Source organism: Neofelis nebulosa, chromosome 1 (assembly GCF_028018385.1).
Source record: "Neofelis nebulosa isolate mNeoNeb1 chromosome 1, mNeoNeb1.pri, whole genome shotgun sequence".
Classification (NCBI taxonomy): Eukaryota; Metazoa; Chordata; class Mammalia; order Carnivora; family Felidae; genus Neofelis; species Neofelis nebulosa.
Genome location: NC_080782.1, coordinates 83,453,858 through 83,478,654, shown reverse-complemented (window position 1 = coordinate 83,478,654; position 24,797 = coordinate 83,453,858). Strand labels below are relative to the sequence as shown.

At 37.5% G+C, this 24,797-nt stretch overlaps 2 protein-coding genes across 4 annotated transcripts in view; one reads left to right on the top strand and one right to left on the bottom strand.

Annotated features, from left to right (window-relative positions):
• The window catches only part of KIAA0825 (KIAA0825 ortholog), a 387,603-nt gene extending 364,654 nt beyond the window's left edge, over positions 1–22,949 (bottom strand). The window contains exons 1-3 of one of the 3 annotated variants that reach the window (XM_058728632.1): positions 22,803–22,949; positions 3,783–3,925; positions 780–814 (exon numbers count right to left, since the gene is read on the bottom strand). The gene's annotated coding sequence lies outside the window, so the exon portion shown is untranslated. The remainder of the gene's footprint in view (positions 1–779; positions 815–3,782; positions 3,926–22,802) is intronic. The other 2 variants (XM_058729962.1, XM_058729187.1) reach the window with 2 other exon arrangements.
• A 4-nt stretch (positions 22,950–22,953) lies between these two features.
• SLF1 (SMC5-SMC6 complex localization factor 1) overlaps positions 22,954–24,797 on the top strand; it is an 83,909-nt gene continuing 82,065 nt past the window's right edge. The window contains exon 1 of the mRNA XM_058681481.1: positions 22,954–23,073. The gene's annotated coding sequence lies outside the window, so the exon portion shown is untranslated. The remainder of the gene's footprint in view (positions 23,074–24,797) is intronic.

Below are 24,797 nucleotides of genomic sequence, written 5' to 3'. Positions count from 1 at the left end.
ACACTGTGCTTGTAAGAAAGTCTCGGGTGTTGGAGTAGTTAGGTGCTATTGTGGAGAGAAAAGACCTCTTGCCCTTTACACTATGGGATGTCAGCCCCATTTCCTCCCCTTCCCCCCTCCCCACTCTTTATACAACTGATTTCAAGATAACTTGGGGTCTAACCTCGGATGGCTGCTCATGTTTACTTGTCAGATTTCTTTATAATACACTTTACATATAATAGGAATACCCAAAACAGCATAAAGATGAGCATTCAGTATTACACTGCAGATAAAAATAGAAATCAATTTTAAAAATTTTATTCTGGGGCGCCTGGGTGGCTCAGTTGGTTTAGCATCCAACTTCTGCTCAGGTCATGATCTCACGGTTCATGGGTTCAAGCCCCGCATTGGGCTCTGTGCTGACAGCTCAGAGCCTGGAGCCTGCTTCAGATTCTGTATCTCCCTCTCTCTCTCTCTCCCCTCCCCCACTCACGCTCTGTCTTTCTCCCTCTCAAAAATATATAAACATTAAAAAAAAAAAACCTAAAAAAATTTATTCTGCATATATAGAAGGGCAGGAGACCATAGTGGTTTAGAACTGTTCTCTCAAAGTTAATAACCTGGGAATCTTGTTAAAAATGTAGATTTTCAGTAGGTGTGTGATTTTTAATTTCTAACAAGTTCCCAGCTAATGGTGATTCTGCTGGTCCAGGGACCACATTTTGAGTAGTGAGGGTTTTAGAATGCAAGCTTTGGAGTCACACTACTGGTGTGTGACTTCTAGCTCCACTACTTACTAGTTTTGCAACCTTCTCCTGGGCCTCTACCACATCTGTAAAATAGTAAGATCATTAAATTGTTGTAATGAGGATTACATGAGATAATCCATGGATTGTTTACACAACAGTCACTGGCATACAGAAAGCACTCAATAAATATTAACTCTTACTGTTATAAAAAACTATTAAAAACATATATTGTATCCCATTAGAAAGTTATTTATAGAAATGACTGATACAGCAGAAACAATAAATAAAATTCCATCATTCTTTCCCAGGCAGTCACTGGGACATCACTGTACAATGAAGGACATTTAATACATAAGTTGGATCCAGCTTTATTAAATACATAAATCTGAAACTGCTCTAAATGAATTTGCAAGAAACCAGCTTGGCCTATAATATTTTGTTTTTCTGCAGAGAAATTTTTCATATTGTAGGTATATAATGACTTCTGATTCATTTATTTGAATAGCTTCCTCTGAATTTAGAAACAGTCATTTTTGCTTAAAACTTTTTATTTTTATCAAAGAGAAATCAGAATTAGTATTAGTATGAACAATAATCATGATTTTAAAAATTTGTTCAGTGGTGCTTGGCTGGCTCAGTCGGTAGAAAATGCAACCCTAATCTTGGTCTCGGGGTTGTGAGTTTAAGCCTTATGTTGGGTGTAGAGTTTACTTAGAAATAAATCTTAAAAAAAAAAAAAAAAAAAAAAAGGGGGCCATTTGTTATTTTTAAAAAAAATTGTTCAAACAAGGACACTAAGTATAGTTTAAATGGGTTTAAAGGATTTAGTCCAAACCTTCACAAACAAATGTACAGATTTTCAAACCACTACACCACGCAGCATTCCTGTTGAGGACTAGGGCTTAGAAAGACTATTACTTGTCAGAATTGTGATGATTTAATAATGATGTGATATGGGAGGGTCCAGTGAATAGGAAAAGTTAGGACCAGAAGTGAAGATTTCACAGCATCGTCCTAAATGAAAACTATTAAAAATGTCTAAAATTTAACATGGCTTGAAAAATAGATAGAGGGAACAGAATGGAACTAGAGGGAACTAGAAAAGATTAATGTTTGCTGAGTCATTGATAAAAACCAGGAAGGGTAAAACCTAGTGGTTCAATCAAGGAGGAGATGAGAATTATGTAGTGTTTTTGGTTAGTCAGTATCTTTGAGCCAGCAAGAAAAGATCAATAGGTAATTTGCTTCTCTTTTAATCTTTTGTACCTCTAACACAGGTGATGAAAAAGACAACTATGGGACAGATTCTAATATGTTTATTTTTCTAAATTAAAACTAGATTCAGCATAGACAATTCAGACCTGAGTTGTGAGATCATGACAGATAAGAATCCAGGAGAAGAAAGGAATGTGAATGAATAGATTACTCTTTCCCTCCTCTCTCTCCTCTTTTGCTCTTTCCCTGCAGAATGCTCTTGGTTGCTCTTTAACATGTGGTGGGGTACTAAAAAATTTTTTAACACACAACATATCGCATTTTACTTTACATTTTACTTTCTGTAACAAGTGTTACTTTAAAACACAAGATTTTGCCCCTGCCAAAAATCTACATAAAAGTGTTTCATATAAAAGACTACCATATGAAGTTTTAAGGCAGGTTTTACATATACTCAACTACACCGAATAAGGATTGTTCCAGAGGAAATAACTTACACTCTTAGTGAAAAAAAAAATATCAAGTGTGGAAACTGTGATTCTCAACATCTATGGAGGTGACAACCAAGATCCAATGGTTAAGACTGGAGGCACAAGAAGAGTCGATTATGAACAGAATTATATCAACATCTCATATCTGGTTATTTGGGTTTCTATTGGTCTGAATCAAATTTCTGAAAAACCAGAAATTCACCAAAATGCCTGAGCTAACTTGTCCATTTATGAGGCAGGCATTACTTGTCTTTCAACAGCAGAGAAGCAACAAATTCCAGTTCAGTGTGACCCATTTATGCCTCTTAGATTTATCATATGCAGTTTTTAATGACCCCGAACTAAAGGAAACGTAGAAACCTATTTGAAAAGCTGACATTAAGGTTGTGACACCAACCAAAACAACAGAGAATTTAAAGTTAAATTGACACACAATCCCCAAATGAGTCTGTTGCTCTCCTAATTTAAAAAACAGGTACTATGTGAAATAGTGATGGCATGTCAGTGTCTGCTTTGAAACTCCTGAATTTTGTCATGTGGTGTTTGTGTCACAACCTTAATATTATTTAAATATACTTTTTAATATCTATTATTTAAAAAATATCTTTGAATTGAAGATGCTCCTAAGGCTTTGAAGAAGCCAACCTCAAAGCACCGCATTGCTAGCATGCCACTTTTATTAGAAGTGGTGCATAAAACATTTGCTGTTGACAAATCTAATTCATTAGAAGGTGAGATGGATGCATTTTAAAATAACTGGCTGGCATCATTATCTGCAGCATCTTTTATAAATTATTCCTCTTTTCCCTTTTGACTGAACTTGTCACAGTTCCTTTCAGAGCCTGAATGTTATGCCTTATAGTCAATGCTTTCAACATGTTGAGACGAGTCATAAGTTAAACAAGCAGTGGGACTTTCTTTTCTAGAAATGAGGAAGAGTAGCTAAGAAATGCTTACAGATTATTTCGTTCAATTCATTGATTTTTAACTAAAGACAAGGAAAGTCAGTTAGTGGTGGTTTTACCTCACACAAAGGATTTAAAAATAAAACTGTACTGTTTGGGTAGAAGGCAGCATTTCAAAGCAAGGTACATAAAAAAGAGCTGCTGGCAGTCCCGCTGCACTGTGGTGCAGAAGACTTAGTTTAAAATTGAATTGTGCTTCCCCTGACATCGGAGATCAGGTACATCATAAGGCTGACAGCTGGCTGGCACACCAACTTCCTAAAGGAAAATGCTAACTGTATTTCTCTTCGAGGCCAAAGGAATAGAATTACAGAAGCCTTCAAGGAGACAGAGCGGGCAGAGAACAAATTATTCAAAATATGAAGAAAAACTTTTCTTACCTAATTTTGTTTCAGAAGACTCGAAGAATGAGCTGGTCTTCTAATGCTAAATAAGGGGAAATTATTTCCTTCCAAGTTGTCAGTGGAAAAGCTGCCTTTTCTTTATTATCTTCATTTCCCCCCCCAACATATACAAAATATACCTATAAAATAATTAGATAAAACTTTATCACCGTCACAATGGAGGGGGTATGGCCACATTACTTGTTTACGATGGTAGTGACAGTACTATCATGAAGTTCTGACATACAGGCATGAGTCAAGAGACCGGAAATACATCAAGACATGCTAAAGTTGGGGTACCTAAGAAAACTTATTATATAGACGATCCATAGACTACAGACATGAATAAGATACGCATCTAGAAAAATCTACATGCAAAACATTCCTTTCATTGTCAGTGATTTTTCAAATGTTCCTAAATAAATGTAGATTTTATAGAGTAAAGGATGGATGTACCACACAGAAGCAAAGCACTTCAATACAATTACTTTTATCCTGTTAATTACCAATTTAGTTTCCAGAACAGTTTGTTAAAACCATTTTTTTTCTCACTCTTCTGGATATTCTTGTTAAAATAGATTCTAATTCAGTTGATTGGGGGTTGGGATTTGGGATTCTAGATTTCTAAGAAGCTTCTAGATAATGCCACCAATGCTATGGAGCCATGGATCATGCTTTCACTAGTCGGGTTCCACCAGTCTATTTGTCTTTCCCTCCATCAAAGTGTACTGTTGCTATTTTTGATGACTGGCCCTTTGTTTTTCCGTATCATCTTATAATCTACTGTCAAGTATTCCCCCTTCCACACCAAAACAAACAGGAATTTGAGACTGCACTGATTGAATTGGGCATCTGTTAAAACATCGAGTTTTGCAAGCCATCTGTATGGTATATCATTCCACTTACCAAGTTCTTATTGTCACACAATAGTGCTATACTTTCCCCATAGGAGTTTTGTATATCTCTTATTATGTTAGATGTATTCCTAGGGACTTCATATTTTCAGTGTTAGCATAAACAGTATGTCTTTGCAAAAATCTTTTCACTTTTTTGTTTAAATATGTATTTGTATAATTTTTGAATATGGATGTTCTTATCCGGGGTATTTGCTAAATTAATGTTCTTATATTTTTTTCTTTAATTTTGCATCATGCACAAATAATAAGTTTTACTTCTTTGCTCCAAAATCTATGCTTTTTATCTCTTTATGTTGCCTTACTAAAAGAAGGAAAAAAGTTAAACAATAAATGTGCTATTTAATAGAAAAGACAATTTTGTTATCTTCAATCCATGAAACTGATCTCTTGGTTAGGCCTAGGTCGACTAGAAATCTGCTATAAAGGTTCCAAATGTTTCTTTTGACATTTATTGATTGTCCTCATACTTTTTGCCTTTCTCTGGTGTCTAATATTCAAGTGCTCAATTGTTACTAACATTCATTAAACCAAGCTGACATCCAGTTGTTATTTCATCAAAAACAGACAAACATCCTCATAAATAACTTGGCCACTCTGGGAACTGAATTTGAACAAAAGGGGAAACAGGAATTATAAAGAGAGAAATGGTTCAGTTCCACCGATGAAGTAGGGTGAAGATGCCAAAGCTAGGACACCATTTTAGAGATACAACACATCATCTATACTCCATAGCTGAAATCACAAGATTTCTTGGAAAACCTATCAATAACTGAAATTGCCTTCTGGACGACAATGTCAGCCTGCTCCAGGGCAAACTGCCCTTCTTGATAGCTTTCAGCCAATCGGCTGACCAAAGGGGAAAAAAATTAAGATTTACTGCTTCACAAACTGTCAATGTTGTTATCATGGGTTACCTGAGGGAAGTTATGGAGAAAAGAGTAAAGATAGAGGAGGAAGTAATTAAAATGCAAAAGCCCTGAAATAAAAAAGATACAACAAACTGTTTCTTTAAAAATACATTCATATACTGCTACAAACAAGAATTATAAAGATGTATAGCATTGTACAAAATGCTTAAATGGCGAAGTGAAAGCAGGACCCAAGACAGCATGTACACGTTACACTGCAACTGTTTAAAATAGGCTAGTTGCCTAGTTGGCTTCATTGGTGGCGACTCTTGATTTTGGGGTCCTGAGTTTGAACCCATGTTGGGAGTAGACGTGACTTAAAAAATTTTTTTTAATTATGTGGACAAAATTTTTGATTAGGAAGACCAATCAGCATGCATTTTCCCCTTTTCCCTGACACCCCCTTAAAAGATAATAAAGGTGTGTGTTAGTGGTTGGGGGAGAGGATATAAGCCATAACAATGAAGAGACTGAGAAAGCCATCACTATAAATTTATACAAAGTGACAGATAAAAGAGCATTCATGGAAGAAGCAGAGAAGGAAAAGTCAAACTCTAGAGTGTGTGTAGAGAATGCTGCAATTAAGGGAATGGCTTGATATCCCTGACAGAAGTGTGGAGTAAGAAGTGAAGCTAAAATATGCCAAATCTCCCTCCCCTACCTTTTTGTACAAGCAACTATGTACTTTGTCTTTTTCTTGTTCCTGATTAAATATCTGACTGTGAGAAAAAAAATAAGCACATGGGAGAAGTGTTGTGGTTGAAGAAATGCATTAACAGTCTAGAAAACTAGGAAAGGCAGTATGGGTATGGATACTTCTAAAGAAAAGTCAACCTCATTCACGCCTTTACCTGACTGCCAGCATTCTTGATTTTCTCATTTCTAATATGAATGCACAGCCAAGAACCACTGGGCATTTCAAGAAAATCTTTTTTTTTCCTCCACATTTGGGACCACTATAAAACAAAACTTTACCCTCCAAAAAACAGATAAAACAATAGAACATATAAATTTTCCATCATTGTAATAAAGAAAAAAAAAAAACATATACATAAGACCAGAAGTAGGACTTCCAGACAATCAGCAAATATTCTTCTAAAAAGAAACTAAAGAGCCAGACAAAACTGATAAGCACAGTCATTTCAGTGCTCTAGAAATTGACCAAAGGGACAATAACAATTTGAGAAGCATTTATATTTGAAAGACTGCTGATCTTTAGGTAAGAACACTAAGACCCTGTTACATTCTGGTCTGGCCTCTTATCACCATCAACCACAACTCAGTCAGCAAAGAGGTTCTTCCAGGGTGAGGAAGATCATTAAGACTGGAAACATCTCTGTTGTCATCAAATAGGGCATCAAATAGGGCTTGAACTTGAGTGGTAGGTTATGCCCATGTCCAGCAGCATTTCAGTGGAAGTGATCATCTTGTAAGTGGGCAAGTAGGGAGAGTAAACAGCCGCTTTAGTCCAAGGTCATGGTCATAACTGGGATAGATATATTCTTACCTAAGGTTGAGAGGATGTGTAATCAAGACCAGAGAGGAACAAAGCTAGTCACATATTCCTGAGGCTGAATAATCACATGCACAGAGCAAATGTGAAAAAGCCCAGCAGAGAGTGAAAGCTATACCACACCTGAAAACAGTGTAAACTTTGAATACATTCCTCTATCAATACAGAGATCCATGAGTAGATTACAGAAGACTTATTGATTTAAGCACGAGCACTGTCCAACAATCACCTTAAAGTTTAACATACACAGACACAGGATCAAGTCCTAGAAAGCCAAATGTAAAACTCAAAACAAGAATATTAAAAAAACAAAACAAACAAAAAACCCCAGATTTATCAGTGCCACACATCACAAGGGAGAGAGACCGTCACTGTACTTAGTTTAGGCAAATTACTAAACAAAGAAACAATCAAATGAACAAAACCACAACTTTCAGGGGAAAAAAAATATATCAGAATCCAGAGTTGCCACAATAGATGATCTAAAATATCCAGTTTTCAATAAGAAATTATGAGACATACAAAGAAATAGGGGAAACTATCTCAGTGTCCCTAGATTATATTAGATTTTTTAAAAGACTTCAAAGTAGCTATTACCAATATGTTCGATGAAACACAAGTGACCTTATTTAAAGAATTAAAGGAAAGTAAGACAACAATGAACAAAATATAGATTCTCGACAAATAGCAATTAGAAAAAAACATCAAATGGAAATTTTGGAGCTGAAAAGTACAATCACTGTTGGGGGGGGTGGGGCTGGGTGGCTCAGTCGGTTAAGCATCTGACTCTAGATCTCCTTCAGGTAATGATCTCATGATTCAGGGGATTGAACATTTCATTGTGCTCTGTGTTGACAGGGTGGAGACTGCTTGAGATTCTCTTTCCCTTTCTCTCTGCCCTTCCCCCACTCACATGCACCATCTGTCTGTCTCTCAAAATAAATATACTTCAAAAATAAAATAAGCTTCAAAGAAAAAAGACACATATTAAAACTACAGCAAAATGGAAAATGTAAAACCAACCATGTTAATAAGTACATTAAATGTATATGGTCTAAACACCTCAATCAAAAGGCAGAAATTGTCAAAGTAGATAAAAAAGCAAGATCCTACCACGTGTCATCTAAAGATACATATCTTACATCCTAAGACAAAAAACATATTAAAAGTAAAAGGATGGAAAAAGATGCCATGCAAACAGTAACCGCAATCAGCTGGAGTTACTACACTAATATTAAACAAAATAGGCTTTAAAAAGTAGTATTTGAGGGGCACCTGGTTGGCTCACTCGGTTAAGCATCCAACTTCATCTAGGTCATGATCTCACTGCTCATGAGTTCAAACACCATGTCAGGCTCTGTGCTGACAGCTCAGGACGCTTAGGATGCTGTGTCTCCCCCTCTCCTTCTGCCCCTCCTCCACTCACATTCTGTCTCTCTCTCCTTCAAAAATAAATAAACATTAAAAAAAATTGGGGGGAGGGGCACCTGGGTGGCTCAGTCAGTTAAGCGCCCGACTTCGGCTCAGGTCATGATCTCGTGGTCCGTGAGTTGGAGCCCCACGTCGGGCTCTGTGCTGACAGCTGAGTGCCTGAAGCCTGTTTTGGATTCTGTGTCTCTCTCGCTCTCTGCCACTCCCCCACTCATACTGTGAGTGTCTCTCTCTATCTCAAAAGTAAATAAACATAAAAAAAATTTTTTTTTTTTAATTTTTTTTTAATGTTTAAAAAAAATACTATTTGAGGGGCAGCTGGCTGGCTCAGTCAGTAGAACATGTGACTCTTGATCTCAGGATCATGAGTTTGAGCCACATGTTGAAACTGGGGCCTACTTAAAAAAAATAAATAGACAATAAATAATATTTAAAAAAATAAAAATAAAAAGGAAATTTTAACAGTAACAAACAAAAGAAAAATAAATTTAAAAAAGAAAATAAATAATGTTTAACAAAAATGGGATATTTCAAAATGATAAAAGGGTCAGTACATTACAAAAAAATAATGTTTATAAATGTATATGCACTAAAACAAAGCACCAAAATCAGTGGAGCAAAAAACGACAGAGCTGAAAAAAGATATAGATCATTTGACAAGTATACGTGGATATTTCAATACTTTCCTATAAAAAATTAATAGAACAGAAAAGCAGCAAGAGTATTAGAAAATATCGCTCACCTACTCAACCTAACTCATATATACTACTCCATTCAATGATGCCACAACACACAATTTTTCAAATGTCAAAAAATATTTTCCAAATTAGACCATACGCAAAGTCATAAAATAAGTCTCAACAAATTTTAAATAAATAAGATCATAAAAAGCATAATCTATGAATAGAACAGAATTAAAATAGAAATCAATAGTAGAAAAAAAATCTTGGAAAATCCTCAATATTTGGACGTTAAAGAACATACTTTTTTTTAAAGTTTATTTATTTTGAGAGAGACAGAGAGAGACAGAGTACGAGTGTGGAAGGGGCAGAGAGAGAGAATGAGAGAGAGAGAGAGAGAGAGAGACAGAATCCCAAGCAGGGCTCAGACCCGCAAAACGTGAAATCATGACCTGAGCCAAAACCAAGATTCGGACACTTAACAACTGAGCCACCCAAGTGCCCCAAGAACACATTTCTAAATATCAAAAAAGAAATCACAAAAGATTAAAAAAAAATTTTTACTGGGGCGCCTGGGTGGCTCAGTAGGTTGGGCGGCCGACTTCAGCTCAGGTCACGATCTCGCGGTCCGTGAGTTCGAGCACCGCGTCGGGCTCTGGGCTGATGGCTCGGAGCCTGGAGCCTGCTTCAGATTCTGTGTCTCCCTCTCTCTCTGCCCCTCCCCCGTTCATGCTCTGTCTCTCTCTGTCTCAAAAATAAAATAAAAAAGAAATAAAGTCAGAGAATCTCTATAAAAAAAAAAATTTACTGAATGATAGTGAAAATACAATATGTCACATTTTATGGGATACACAAAAAGCATTATAGAAAGGCAACACATAAGATTACAGCAGAAATAAATGAAACAGAAAAGCGAAAAGCAATAGAAAAAATAAAGTCAAAAATTGGTTCTTTGAAAAAATGAATAAAATTGCACCCTGTTACCACGAGTCATCAAGAAGAAAAAAGACACAAATTATCAAAATAATGAATAAAAATGATGTCACTATTGACTATGCAGAAATCAAAAGGATTATAAGACAACACAATTAACAACTTCATGCCAACAAAATAGACATGCAGATGAAAAAGACACATTCTTGGAAAGACATTAGTCATTCAAAATCTCCACATAAAGAAAAGCAAAGTCCCAAGGGCTTCAATGGTAAATTCTATGAAATAAAAAAATGAAATAATAGCAACATTTCACAAACTATTTCAGAAAACAAAGGAAAGAAATCTTTCTAATTCTATGACAGTATTATACTGACAGCAAAGCCAAACAGATACAACACAAGAAAATAAAACTGCAGACTAAAAACCTATGTTAAAAAAGAAAGATATGGGGCACCTGAGTGTCTAAGTCAGTTAAGCGACTGACTTTGGCTCATGTAATGATCTCCCGGTTCACGGGTTTGAGCCCTGCATCAGGCTCTGTGCTAACAGTTCAGAGTCTGGAGCCTGCTTCAGATTCTGTGTCTTCCTCTCTCTCTGCCCCTAGCCCACTCATGGTCTCTCTCTCACTCTCTCACAAAAATAATAAATAAGCATTAAAAAAATAAAAAAGAAAGTTCTAAAATCAATACCCTAACTCTCAATCTTCAGAAAATAGAAAAAGAGCAAGCTAAACCCAAAGCAAGCAGAAGGAAAATAAGGATTAGATTTGAAGTAAATAAAAATAATAGAAAAACAACAGAGAAAATCAATCAAACTAATGTTGAGTCTTTTAAAAGGTGAACAAAGTTGACAAACCTTTAGGTAAACTGACCTCCCCCCCCCCCCAGTCAAAAAGAGAAAAGACTCAAATTATTAAAATTAGAAATGAAAGAAGGGATATTACTGACATTACAGAAATAAAGAGATTATAAGGGGATACGATAAACAAATGTGTATCATCAAATTATACAATCTAGGTGAAACAAACTGAGAAAGATACCAAGTACTGAAATGACTAAAAATTTTTTAAAAATATGCATAGACCTATAACAAATCAACAGATTGAAGTTAATATCAGAAATCTTACCACAAAGAGAAGCCCAGGGCCAGGTTGGCTTTATTGGTGCATTCTACCAAATATTTAAAGAGGAATTAACACCAAACCTTCACAAATTCTTCTAACAAACAGAAGCAGGGATACTTCCCAACTCATTCTCTGAGGTCAGTATTACCCTGATACCAAAACCAGACAAAAACATTACAAGAAAACTATAAACCAGTATAAAGGCAAAGATACTCAACAAAACATAGCTAACTGAATCCAGCAACATATGAAAAGAATTATACACCATGACTAAGTAGGATTTATCACAAAAATTTAAGGTTGAATCACACACAAAAATGAATCAATGTAACACACTTTATTAACAGAATATAGAACAAAAACTACATAATGCTTTAAATAGATGCAGAAACGAATGTGTGGAAATCCAATAAGCTTCCATGATGAAAAACACTCAACAAACTAGGAATTGAACCCAGAAGCTGACCTCATACTTAATGGTAAAAGGCTGAAAGCTTTGCCGTTACAGTCAGGAACAAGACAAGAATATCCATTTTTTATTCTTCTAGTCAGCACTGTACTGGAAGTTCTAGTCAGGGCAATTAGGAAAGAAAAGTAAATAAAAGGCATCCAGATTTGAAAGGAAGAAGTAAAACTACATTCACTTATAGATGACAAGATCTTGTATGTAGAAAACTCTAAGGAAAAAAACCCAATGATTGAAGCTAACGAATACATTCAAAAAGTATGTAAGCCATCAGACAAATAAACAAAAATCAAACTGTATTTCTATATGCTAGCAATTAACAACTTGAAAATGAAATTAGGAAAACAATTCCATTTACAATAGCATCAAGAAGAATAAAATACTATACTTAGGAAAAATTTAACAGAAGAGGTCCAAGATATTCATTGAAAACTACAAAACCTCATTGTGAAAACTTGACTTAGCCCTAAGTAAATTAAAAGTCCGTATCTTATGGATTGAAAGATACAATATTGTGAAAGGGGCAGTAATTCCCAAATCAATCTACAAATTGAATGCGGTCTCTATCAAAATCTCAGCTGCTTATTTTGCAGAAATTAACAAACTGATCTTAAAATTCATATGGAAATACAAGGGACCCAGAATAGCAAAAACAATCTTGAAAAAGAAAAAGGAGAACTCACATTTCCCATTTTTCCAAACTTAGGACAGAGCTACAGTAATAAAGACTGTGTGACACGCTATACTTAAGGACAGAGATATAATCAATGGAATAGAATTGATGGTCCAGTAATAAATCCATACATGTCCAATTGATTTTTGATAAGAATTTCAAGAAAATTCAATAGGGAAAGATTAGTCTTTTCAAGAAATGCTGGTGAGACAACTGGATACCAACATGTAAAACTGTCAGATTTCTTCATCAGAAGACATACAAAAATTAACTCAAAATTGATGAAACACCTAACTATAAGCACAAAGTATGTTAATTAAAAAAAAAAAAGCCACAGGTATAAATCTCCTTGACCTTAGATTGGGCAATAGTTTCTTAAAGCAATAAAAGCAGAATTAACAAAATAAACAGGTAAATTGGTTTTCACAAAAATTAAAAACATTTGCACTTCAAAGAACACCATCAGTAAAGTGAAACAACAATCTACAGAATGAGAGAAAATATTTGTAAATCAAATACCTGGTAAGGGAATAATATCCCACAACCTATAAAGAAATTATTATAGCGCAACAATAACATGACAGGTAATTCCGTTTTAAAATGGCAAAGGACTTGATCAGATCTTTTCTCCAAGGAAGGCATACAAATGGCCATTAGGTACACGAAATGATGCTCAGCATCATTAGTTATTAGATAAATGCAAATTGAGACTACAAGAGGTACCACTTCACAATTCACTAGAATGGCTATGATCGAAAGACAATAGCAAGTACTGGGGAAGATGTGGAGAAACTGAAACCGTCATAAACTGCTACTGGGAATATAAAGCACTATCCCTCACCTTGTCAGTGGGAATATTTCCTTAAAAGCACTTTGCATTTTGTAATTATTTTTATAATATCTTTCAGGAGACTGAAAGCACATGAAAACTGGTTTGAGGTCACTTTGCTTCACGTTGAGTATGTTAGTTAGGGCACTTGTCATTCTGTACTACCTGCAATTACTGATTTGCTTACCTCTTTCAACCACTAAACTGAATTTTAATATTGGACTGTGCATTTTAAAACAAAAATGTGTTTGTTTATTTATTTGAGAGAGACAGACAGACGGCAGGGGGAGGGGCAGAGAGAGAGGGAGAGAGAGAGAATCCCACGCAGGCTCCAAGCTGTCAGCACAGAGCCCAATGCAGGGCGAAGTGGGGCTTGATCTCGTGAACCATGAGATCATGATCTGAGCCAAAATCCAGTATCAGACACTTAACTGATAGAGCCACCCAGGCACCCCTGGATTGGGCCTTCTTAATTTTTGCACCTCAGTACCTATTCAAGTGGCTGACACAGAAGAAGCACAAAGGAAAAGTTAAAGTGATATCAAAGTGTGGTACTCAGATCCTGGATGGAGCCCCAATATTCTTTCAGGGCATTCAAAATTTCAAAACTATTTTCATAATAAGACCTATGCCATTCACTAGATAGACATTTGTACTAATACTGCAAAAGCAATGATGCCCAGGCCCAAACTGCAGTCCCCAAACTGTATTAGTTGTGTCAGTGGTCTATTGCTGCTGTACTAACTTCCCACAAATTTACTGTTCTAAAACCACAGAATTATATCATCTGATAGTTCTCTAGGTTAGAAGTCTTGAAATGGGTCTCACCACCCTAAAAGGAAATGGGTCAGGAGAGCTGCATTCCTTTCTGGAGGATCTGAAGAGGATGCATTATTTCCTTGCATTTTCTAACTTTTAGAAGCTGCTTTCATTCCTTGGCTCATGGCCCACTTCCCTCCTTTTCTATTTAGCTTTGTGGGTTGAGTCCTTTTCATACTGGATTACTCTGAATTCCTCTTCAGCCTCCTTCTTCCACTTTTGAGAACCATCATGATTATATTGGACCCATTTGGATAATCCAGGATAATCTCACTATTATAAAGTAAACTGATTAGCAACTTTAATTCCTCTTTGCTATATAATCTCACATATTCACAGGTTCCAGGGATCAGGATGTAGGCATCTGGGGGCGGGGCAGGGGGGAGGGGTTGGTATATCCTGTTTTAACACCTTAGTCCTAGTTCTTCAATCACACAATTGGAATAACAAGTAAAGCCAGGTTTACTTGATAATGTCCTCAATGAGGCAGTAAAGATTAGTAATTTTATGAAGTCAACCTGTGAGTACACCACACATTTTTTTTTCAAAATTAACCAAATTGAGCTCTCACTTCAAGGAAAACATTAGACAACATTTGTTGCCAATGATAAAATTACAGCTTTCAAAGCAAAAATAAGAATTTTGGAAAATTCATATATTGTCAGAGGGAGAGGTTCCCAACATTTAAAAATTTTCCTGATGAGACTGCTGGTAATATTAACAAGTAGGATTTTTTAATCATGTATAATGAAAGGTATTAAGATTTGGAAGATCAGCATATCTCAATGAATCAGTGTTTTCCATATGGCCAATATTTTATGTAACAAAATCATATGTTTATAAAAGAGTCCTTCAAAGTGCAAGATAGACCAGTAACAGATTACATAAAGTTCACTGACAGGGTTTCAGATTTCACACTGCAATTAAACTTTAAGAAATCCTACTTACTAAGTTTGGGTATAGGATCAAAGAAAAATATTCACAATGATCTGAAAAGGCCATTTAAAAAAATCCTTTCTTTTCCAACCAGATGTCTGTATGAGGTTGGATTTTGTTCACTTCAATCCAAAACAACTTATCACAACAGACTGAATACAGAAGCAGATCTAAGAACTCAGCACTCTTCTTTAAGCCAGACATTAAAGACACTGCAAAAACAAAATACGACTCTTCCATTAAAACTTTCTTTGGGAATATATAATCATCTTTTTAAAAAAATGCTCTATATGTTAATGTGTAAGGCTTTATTATTGAATTAACTACTTTTTAAAAAATATTTAATTTTAATTTATAATATAATAAGTATAAGTAGATAGAATTACATACATAAAAACTCTTTTTGAGTGTAATTTTTAACAGTGTAAATTACTCCTAAACCAAAAATTTGAGAACTGCCTAGTAAGATAAAGGAGAAAGCCCCAGAAAGATCATGATCAGATAAAGTCTATCAAAGGAATAAGCTGAGGCAGCCACACTGGGCTAGCAGGATAGAGAAGACAACATAAAAACAGGGCATGGAAGGAGGGTTCCATTTACAAAGAGCCCCACCCCCAAAGTCTTTCCCGGTCAAATCTATGATTAGCAAGGACAGAGCTCGCCCTTGAGAGGCTAAATTAGCCCACAGGCATTTGTGAGGGCAGGTATTAATATATGCTAGAAAAGGAAAGAATGATGTTTTACAAAATTATAGAGGAATAAATTAACATGTGATTATCCACAAAACTTGCATTTAAAAATATTAGTGTGAAAAAAAATATCAGTGAGCTGGTCTAAAATAGCAAGAAACATGGATAAAAAATGTCATCATGCCAATGAAGCACAGAATAATATTCACTGCTATCAGTAAAAATTAAGACTTCATCAGTAAAATGCTTCTCAAAAAGAGCTCCTATCACTCCTCAATTTAAATTACGTAAACTCCAGACTTAAACTGTTGGATTAGCTGTGTTCCCCAAAGGGAAAATGGAAAATTCAGGTCACATGGTACGGATGCTAGAAACAACTACAACTGTACAATGTCTCTGACACTCAATGAATGGCCTGAGTCAGAGAAGAGCCCTTTTCAGTAACCTTAGCAAACAAATAATGAAAGTGACAGAAAAGGACGGCCATAGTAACCAACTGGAAAATAGAGTAATTACGTCCCCTAAATAGGACAAACAAGTCTTTTCTTGGAAGCATGATTAAAAAAAAAAAAAAAAAAAAGAGCCCTAAATTTAGATTCTTAAGACCTAACTTTTGGCTCAAGTCGCATTTCCTGAGTTACCTGGGCAACTTAAACTACCTTTTTAGTTTTCATTTCCTTATGTAAGATAATAAAGTTAGTCTAAATCTCTTGCTTTAAAATTCAACTGTAAAGCACAGTAACACATCCTATATCCAAATCCTAAAGTCACACACATCTAAAATAAAAATACATGCTAGTACTCACCAAACAGATGAGTTATAATCTGCCATTTGAAAAGCACTGAATTGATTGACATCCACAATTGCTTGTTAAAAACAAAAGTGAGGGGGTTGCCTACAAAACTGTAATATCATGATCTTTTTACTACAGAAGTATGTTTGGGAGGAAGAAAAAATGTACATTCACAAAAATGTATATTTGGGCTAATATTCAACTATGGATATTAACATTACTCCGGTTTTGGAGATTGTTGTATTTATTGGATACCTGAATTTAGAAAAATTTTTAAAGTTTATTTATTTATTTTGGGTGGGGGGCGCAAGGGAATGAAGTAGGGACAGAGAGGGAGAGACAGAATCCAAAGCAGGCTCTGCACTGTCAGCACAGAACCCAACACGGGGCTTGATCTCAAGAACTGGGAGACCCTGAGACAAATCAAGAGTCAGACCATTAACCCAATGAGCTACCCAGGTGCTCCATGAATTGAGAAATTTAAACAGCATATTGTGTTTGACTACCTAATGTCAAAAAATCAGTTGCTTAGCTAATGTTTGCATTTTTCCAACTGCTATTTGGATCTTATGATTCCTCAACTGTTCACTGGCTAACAAAACTGTGTCATAAAATATAGGAAGTTGTTGATCTAAGAATATGTCCCTCAAATGTTAATAATGTCAATGTTTGGCAGCAGGGATTGTACTTGTCTTAGAGGAGGTTAGGGCAGACAGTAAAAGTAAGAGTTGAGGGGCACCTGGGTGGCTCAGTCGGTTGAGCGTCAGACTCTTGATTTCAACTCAGGTCATGATACCAGGGTCATGGGATTGAGTCCCTTGTTGGGCTCCAAACTCAGCATAGAGCCTGCTGAAGATGCTCTCTCTCTTTCTCCCTCTGTGCCTATCCCTCCACTTACTCTCTAAAAAAAAAAAAAAAAAAAAAAAAAAAAAAAAAAAAAAACCCAGCTCTTAAAAAAAAAAATCAAGAGTTTAAGTTTAAATACACTTGTAAATTATAGCATGTGACAACTACCAATTATTTTTACTAATAGCTAACATTATATTGAGCACTGGGTAACATGAGATTCCTCTAACAGATGACTTTGGATCACATATTCCCCATTGTGCTGTTGAAGCTTTCTTAAAACAGCACAGCAGTCTGACTTCCTTGCTCTTTCCCTTCCTCCCTCCCTCCTTCCAGCCTTTGCAGGTGGTCAGACCTGCACTGAGGCCTGAAGGCACTTCCCTCCTACTCTTGCTGCCCCTTCTTTATCTTTCACAGGCCTCTTCCCTAATAAACCTCTAGGAAGTCTAAACCCCTCTTGGGATCTGCTTTTCCGGGAATTTGAGCCAACAAAGAAAGTGCATACAAGTCTTGCCACCATATTAAACTCTATGCATCATTATTAAATCTTCGCACAAAACTTATGAACACGTTATCACTATTTTCATTTTAAAAATAAGTAAACAAACACTAAGAACAGAAAAACATCTTTCCCAGAGTCTCACAACTAGTGACAGAGCTGGGATTTGAACTGTTTGCCTTCAGAGTTAGAGCCCAGACCTTATTTTAAAGCAATTACACTACATTAAACAACAAAACTAGACAAATCCCTAACAACATTCTTTCTGATGCCTGTGTGCTTTCACACATTATCACACTTAATCCTAATAAATCTATAAGGTTGATATTAGCACTTGACAGATGAACAAATTGGAGCTCAAATAACTTAAGTAAATCCTTTCCAATCATGTGTAAGTTCATGAATTTGAGCTCATATGCAGGTCTTATCTGAATTCAGCTGCTTTACATTTTACTGTTTTGCCTAATTAATCAAAATAACTTTTTTTTTTTAGTTTTAGCTAATTTTGCTGAGAATGTGATTCAGCAAAGAATCCACCAAATGATTTAAACAGCTATATATGTTTCTTCTCTCTCTGTGAATACATGGGCATTCATAAATATTATAGATACTCTATTAGCAACTTAAGCCTGAGCCACCTCTCTCCTTACTGACTTGTACCAAAGTTTACAGGAAAATTGCTGGGGCACTGTTTCAAAAACCTGTCTCCAATAACATGTCAGCAGTTGAGGATGGCAGGCAGTATTCTCTTCACACTTCCTGATACTTTTTAATATTTCTATGCTGATTTTTACCTTTATCTCTTGATTCAACTGCAGTCTTTTGTGTGCACCACTCAAAAACTTCCCTTAACCAGAGTCACCTGAAGAGGTAAGTCAGGCGTCTGTAGAATCATCATGTCTAAGGATTAATCCCTGGTTGTTTCCCAGCCTCTAAAAGAACACAGCCTAGCAGTACTGTGCAGTACGTCAGTCAGAGCTGCGTATTGGAAGTAAGTCAGCAATATATGCAAACATTGGAAGGTGGGTGAGGCAAGGTGCGGGGGTTTTTGGTGTTGTTTTTGTTATTTTGTTTTTCTGTAGCAAAGGCCTGTGGAAGATCTTCCAAAAGTGGCAATCCTGGGGATCTGCGCGCAGGCAGATCAGGAAGAGGAGACCCAAGACTGACCCCATCATGGAGGTCCTGGACCCACTCCTGGGAGGAAAGAGGCAAGCGTCCCCTACCCAGTGACTTCAATTGAGGAAACTGAGGCCTAGACACGGGCAGGTAGTTGCTCAGAGTCACAGACATCAGTAAGGGGCAGGAGCCACGGAGACCAGGAGTAGAAGACCTCACGGCTTCAGAGAATCCCCACCCACAGCCAAACCTGAACCCCCAACAGCATCTCAGCTAGGTGCCAGTGCCCAGCCCCCACCCTGTAGGAACAAAGTGCTTATAAACCAATCCCCACACTACTGATGTGAATCCATGTCCTCTCAGGGAGAAGCCCCAGAAACGGAGTGCTAGATGGACCCTTGGAGTCCCCTCCCACCTCTGGCTGGGCCTGAGCCCTGAGTCTCAGCCATCCATTCACTAAGAAGGACAGGACTACTCCCTAACCAGGTGAGCAGATTGGGGGTAGGAGGTAATAGGCAGGTGCTGGACTGGGGCTGGAGTAGAATAATGGACAATTTTTCATTTATTTTTAGTTGATTTGTATAGTCTCTAATTTTTAATCTGTAACACATGAGGGTGGGTTTAAATGATCTATAAGGTCCCTTCAGCTGTAAAATCCTCTGACTTTAGCTGACTCCCAAGTATTACTGAGTATTTGAGAAATGATCCTCAGAGAAATAAATTTCTCTTTGTGTATACACCTAGTTAGTAGATGAGCCAGGATTAAAATCCAAATAGAGGCAGTATAGCAAAGTGGGTAAGGTAGTGGCCTCTGAAGCGAGCAATGGTTCAAATCACAGCTCTGGCACCTGATGAGTATGGTAACCTAGGACCATTTGCAAGCTTATCTTTGCTTTAGTTTTCTCATCTGTAAAAGCAGGGTAATTATACTCTCTATATAGTTCTGTGAGGATAAAATAGAACACTGCATAGCAGAGTGTGAACAACAATAAATATTAGCTATTCTCTTATCTCCCATCTCACTGTCCCATTTTCTTCGCAAGGGACCACATTGCCTTTTAAGGATGAGTGTGGAGTGGACATTACATTTCAGCATCCAAGTGAGTTTCGATAAATAAGTATGTGGTAAGACCCTTTTAAAAAAAAACGCATGTACAAATACTTCTCTGTGGATAAAGAACATTTTGAAAAGCAATCACTCCTTCAGTAAATGTTTACTGAGCCCCTACCCTATGCAAGACACTGTGCTAAATGCTGCATATGGGATAATGGACAAAAGATACAGTCTCAATCTTCATAGCAGTAACATTGGATTGAAAACAAACACCTGAGATCTACCTATGAACTACGCAAAGCAAATACCTTTCACACAGTGAAGTTAATACAATGTAATAAAATGAACATTAGTATTTGAGACTAGCTGTACATAGATACTTGTGTTTATAAAATAGGATATTCTTTATAACTAAGTTCTATGTTATTTATAATGGTCATTTCAATGAAATTTTAGTAAATTCCCTGACAATTAGGCTACTTCTTCGCTACATAAAATAGAATACTGGAACGGGTATGTTTAATTAAGGATACTCTCTTAAAATGTGTGATAAGCACCATCTGTCTGAGGGTTACATGAATGAAATGTAACAGTTTTGCTAATAACCAATAAATAGCAATTCCTTACAGGGCATTACAAAGTTCAATTTTATGAAGTTTTTCTCTTTTTTTAAAAAAAAATTTTTTTTAATGTTTGTTTATATTTGAGAGAGAGAGAGAGCGCACATGCGTGAGTGGGGGAGGAGCAGAGAGAGAGGGGGACACAGAATCTGAAGCGGTCTCCAGGCTCTGAGCTGTCAGCACAGAGCCCCATGTGGGGCTCTAACTCACGAACAATGAGATCATGACCTGAGCCGAAGTCGTATGCTTAACTGGCTGAGCCACCCAGGCGCCCCTCATTTTTCTTTTTCTTTGTGTTGTGTGTGTGTGTGTGTGTGTGTGTGTGTGTGTGTGTTGGGGGGGGGGGCGGAGAGAGGGAGATAGACAGAGAAAGAGAGGAAACACCTGTCTAAAAAGACAGCTGATATTCTGGCGTTAGAGTCATCTATATCCTGATGGTCTTTAGATTATTTACATTTGTTTGAGTTAGGAAGCTAAAAGAGGCCAAGAATCAACATAGAAAAGAAACCGGATTATTCATATGACAAAGTTACTTCATGGTGATACCTTAAATCCTTAACACATTCCTTAATCTTTAATACTTTAACGTAAGGAATCCGTTAACCCATTAACACATCCCCTAAAATCTCTTTATACTCCAGTTTTGCTATCCCTCTGACTTCTGAATGTGACATACTGTCTATCCAATTTTACGTGAGAATAAAAAGAATGATTCTGTTATAGTTATGAGTATAAAGCACAGTAAAAAGAGCCCAAGTTTAGGTGTCATGTAGACTGTTCAAATCTCAATTGTGCCATTTGATTATATAATTTGTGGGAATGTTTTTCAGTCTCAGTCACAATCTTTTTGAGTCTCAGTAGAAAACGTTGGCAAAACAGGGATAATACAAGTTTTCTTGTAGAATGGTAGTAACTTCAAGGAATGTACAGTGCCTGGCAAATGCTAGCTATTTGTGGAATTAGTCGTTGGCTGTATAAATTTCAAAGACCACAAATCAAGGGCAAGAATACCAAAAGATCACTGCCTGTCTAAAAAGCTAGTTGCTATATTGACACATGTAATTTCCCTTCAATTATTTACAATCCTTTCAAATGGAGAACACAAGATTAAATAAACATGGTAAAATTGGGACCGAATGAGGATATTATAAAAGTTGGTTGAGCTGTGAATCAACAAGGAGATCAGAATATCATTGTGCTGTCCTAAATATGGTTGCATGACTCTCAAAAGGTAAAAAGGAATTTGGCTAATGCATCAGGGGCTTTTTTCTTTAGGGTAATTTCTAGAACTCTTTTTGGAACCGGCTGTTTGGGAATAAAAATTAGCTGCCTTTTAGGGGGAAAAGTAATGATTTAATTATAAGGTGGTGAAGGCAAACTACTTACCTGAAGAAAGTGCATACATAAAAGTGAAATAGCCAAGGTTCCCTAAATGACATATTTCAAACCTTCCACTGAGAGAACACCTTTCCTCACATCATCTCTCCATCGCAAGCAATTATCTCTTTACAATTATTGTGGGTACCTCAGTCTTCAAAATTCTCCCGAATCCTTCATTACGGAGGAAACCTGGAGCAGAGCAAGAGCACTTCTGCCTGAAGCTACACCTACTTTCTCCCTCGTGATCACAGGTTTCCTAAAGCTAAAACGTACATCTACGGTCCAGGAGCTCGTGGTAGTCAGGAAAACAAAGCACCTTCTTACCCAATTCAAACAGCGGCGGGAACGTTTAATTCCAAACATGAACGACTCCCTCATCCCAAACATTTGTAAAAGGTGCAACCCAAGGCAATGGAAACAGCCAGGACAAGGATGGTAAAGTAGCTCTCGAAAATCGAGAGTGACTAAATCCTGCCAATGGGAGAGTAATGACACTCCTTGGATACTGGAAGACTCGCTACTACAAATCGGGGTACACATTGTCTTTGGCCTCAGTTGGGATTCCGAGGTCGAGTTCCAAGTTGGAGATGGACTGTCCTCGTGGAGAACGGGGTGAGCCGGAATCCCGGGGCCTTTTCCAGCAGCAGCGAATCAAACGCTTTAGGGCTGGATGCAGACTCCTGGTTCAACCCTCTCCCGCTCACTTCTTGGTCCTGCTAAGATGCTACACCGGCCCCCGACCGGTCGGAACTATCAGCCCCAGGAGGCAACCCAGAAAAATGACTTACCCGTCTCCCACGTCTGACGCACATCTAGCAGAACCTGGCCCTCCCGCCAGAACCCAGTCAGGCACCAGCTTGGACCACCCTGACGACGGATCGAGAGCGTCACTGACAACCACCCGGAAATGGTACAATAGCTTCCGGGGCCGCCTAGCGCGCGGCGGGAAATTATTTCCCAGAGCCCGGATTAGTGAGGTAGCGAGTGCTGCAGCGGCAGTCGTCTCCCCTGTCACCACCGCCACCCGAGGGAAGCAGCCCAGACTCTCCGGCAGGGAAGGTAAAGGGCCTCAGCTCGGAAGACACAGTGTACCCTGACTCTCTGGGGTTGTTTCCTCATTGCCCCCGAAGTTTCTGCGGCGCCCGGCTGTGAGATTGGGAAAGGGCTGGGGTTGAGCGCCGGCGGTGCCCGCTTCTCCTGCCTTCCGCAGCCACCATTCGTTCCCACTCGCCCGGCCTCGCTGAGCTCTGCGCCCGCGTTGGTGGGCTGGGGCCGCAGACCCCGCCCCGCTCCGCCCTTGCCGCGGCTGGGACCGCCGCCGAGAGTCTCCGCAGTGCAGGGCTGAGCGGCTTCCCCCGCCTGCTGTTTGCGCAGCTCGGCTGGTCGTTCTTCTGCCAGGAAGGCGCTAGGCCACCCGCGTCTCTCGTTTCCATAGAACCGACTGGGACGCCTCTCGCTGAGTCTCTTGGCTGCTTTCCATAATTTAGCGTCAGTGCAGGTGGCTCGGATCCCCCTGGCCCACCTACCAGTGACGGGGAAAGTGGTGCCATTCTTTTCTCCCTGGTAGAATTTTTTAACATAACCAAATGGTAATGATCATGTATTTGCGGCTACTGTATGCCTTTAAACATACGCACACACTTTTCCTAAAAGAAGGGTGTACGTTTCTGGAGGTTATAATATCTTAGCTGCCTGAGTCTGGGAACAAGACTAATCATTTTCACATTTCCTCCCACTTCCAAAGTGTCTGATTAAATATTGAAAAAAAATTTTTTTTGGTTTGTCTCAGATACTTCCTGTCAGGATTTGACCCAGAAATTAGATGGAGCCTGATTTTTGGACGTCACCAGCTCTTTTTTTGACAAATGACTATCCTGTCCCCCTCCCCAATTTTTTTTTCGTTGAGACTTTAGGTATGAACATTTAAATTGAATTTAGAGTAGACGTGTGACGACAGAGTGCCTAGTGAACTTTTTGGTTTATGTTAAGTTATGCCTCAGTACCTAGAAGTATCTAGGTATCTTGATATGCAAGGTGTTCTCGTTTTAGGAACTTTTGATAACCTGTATTGCAGGTGTTCAGTACATAAGTTGAATGTTGGGGGTGTATTTTTATGTCTAACTTGATTATATCTGATTTAAAGAGTATTGTTAATTTAAATGAATCAGGATGTTTTAAACACTTGAAGTTATAAATTACTGTGAAGACCATTAGCCTTCAAGTAATGCAGATAAGCCCCTTTTAGATCTGTTTTCTAAGTAACGATTTTTTTTTTTTGCCTGTTGACTTAGGTTCAATTGGATGATGTAATATTTTCTTGCTTCCTTAAAGCAGAAAGCATAGTCATGTGAAACAGTCTTTGAAACAGTGGTTAAATGTGGCTACCTTTCATAATCAAAATTCATACCTCTTATGACTTCATAATAGTATCCAAAATTTTCATGGAAATGTTTTTTTTTTTAACCAATAGTATAGCTTTATTAACTAAAGAGTATTTTTCTTATTAATTCTAAGGTAATCTTTTCACTGCTTAAACACTTTTTAAAATGAACAATTGCGTATAGACTGTGAATAATAAAACCTAAAGAAAGTACAGAATCCTCTTTCTCAATAATATAACTGTAATGAAATATGTAACTCTTGTAATTGTCCATAAATATGCTAATGGAAAACGTATCCTGCACAATGTATTATGTACTCTTTCTAACCTTCTAAGGACATCTTATTGCTTAAAAGTAAAATCTCCCTGAAACTTTTTTTAAGTTATTTTTTAGAGGTTTATT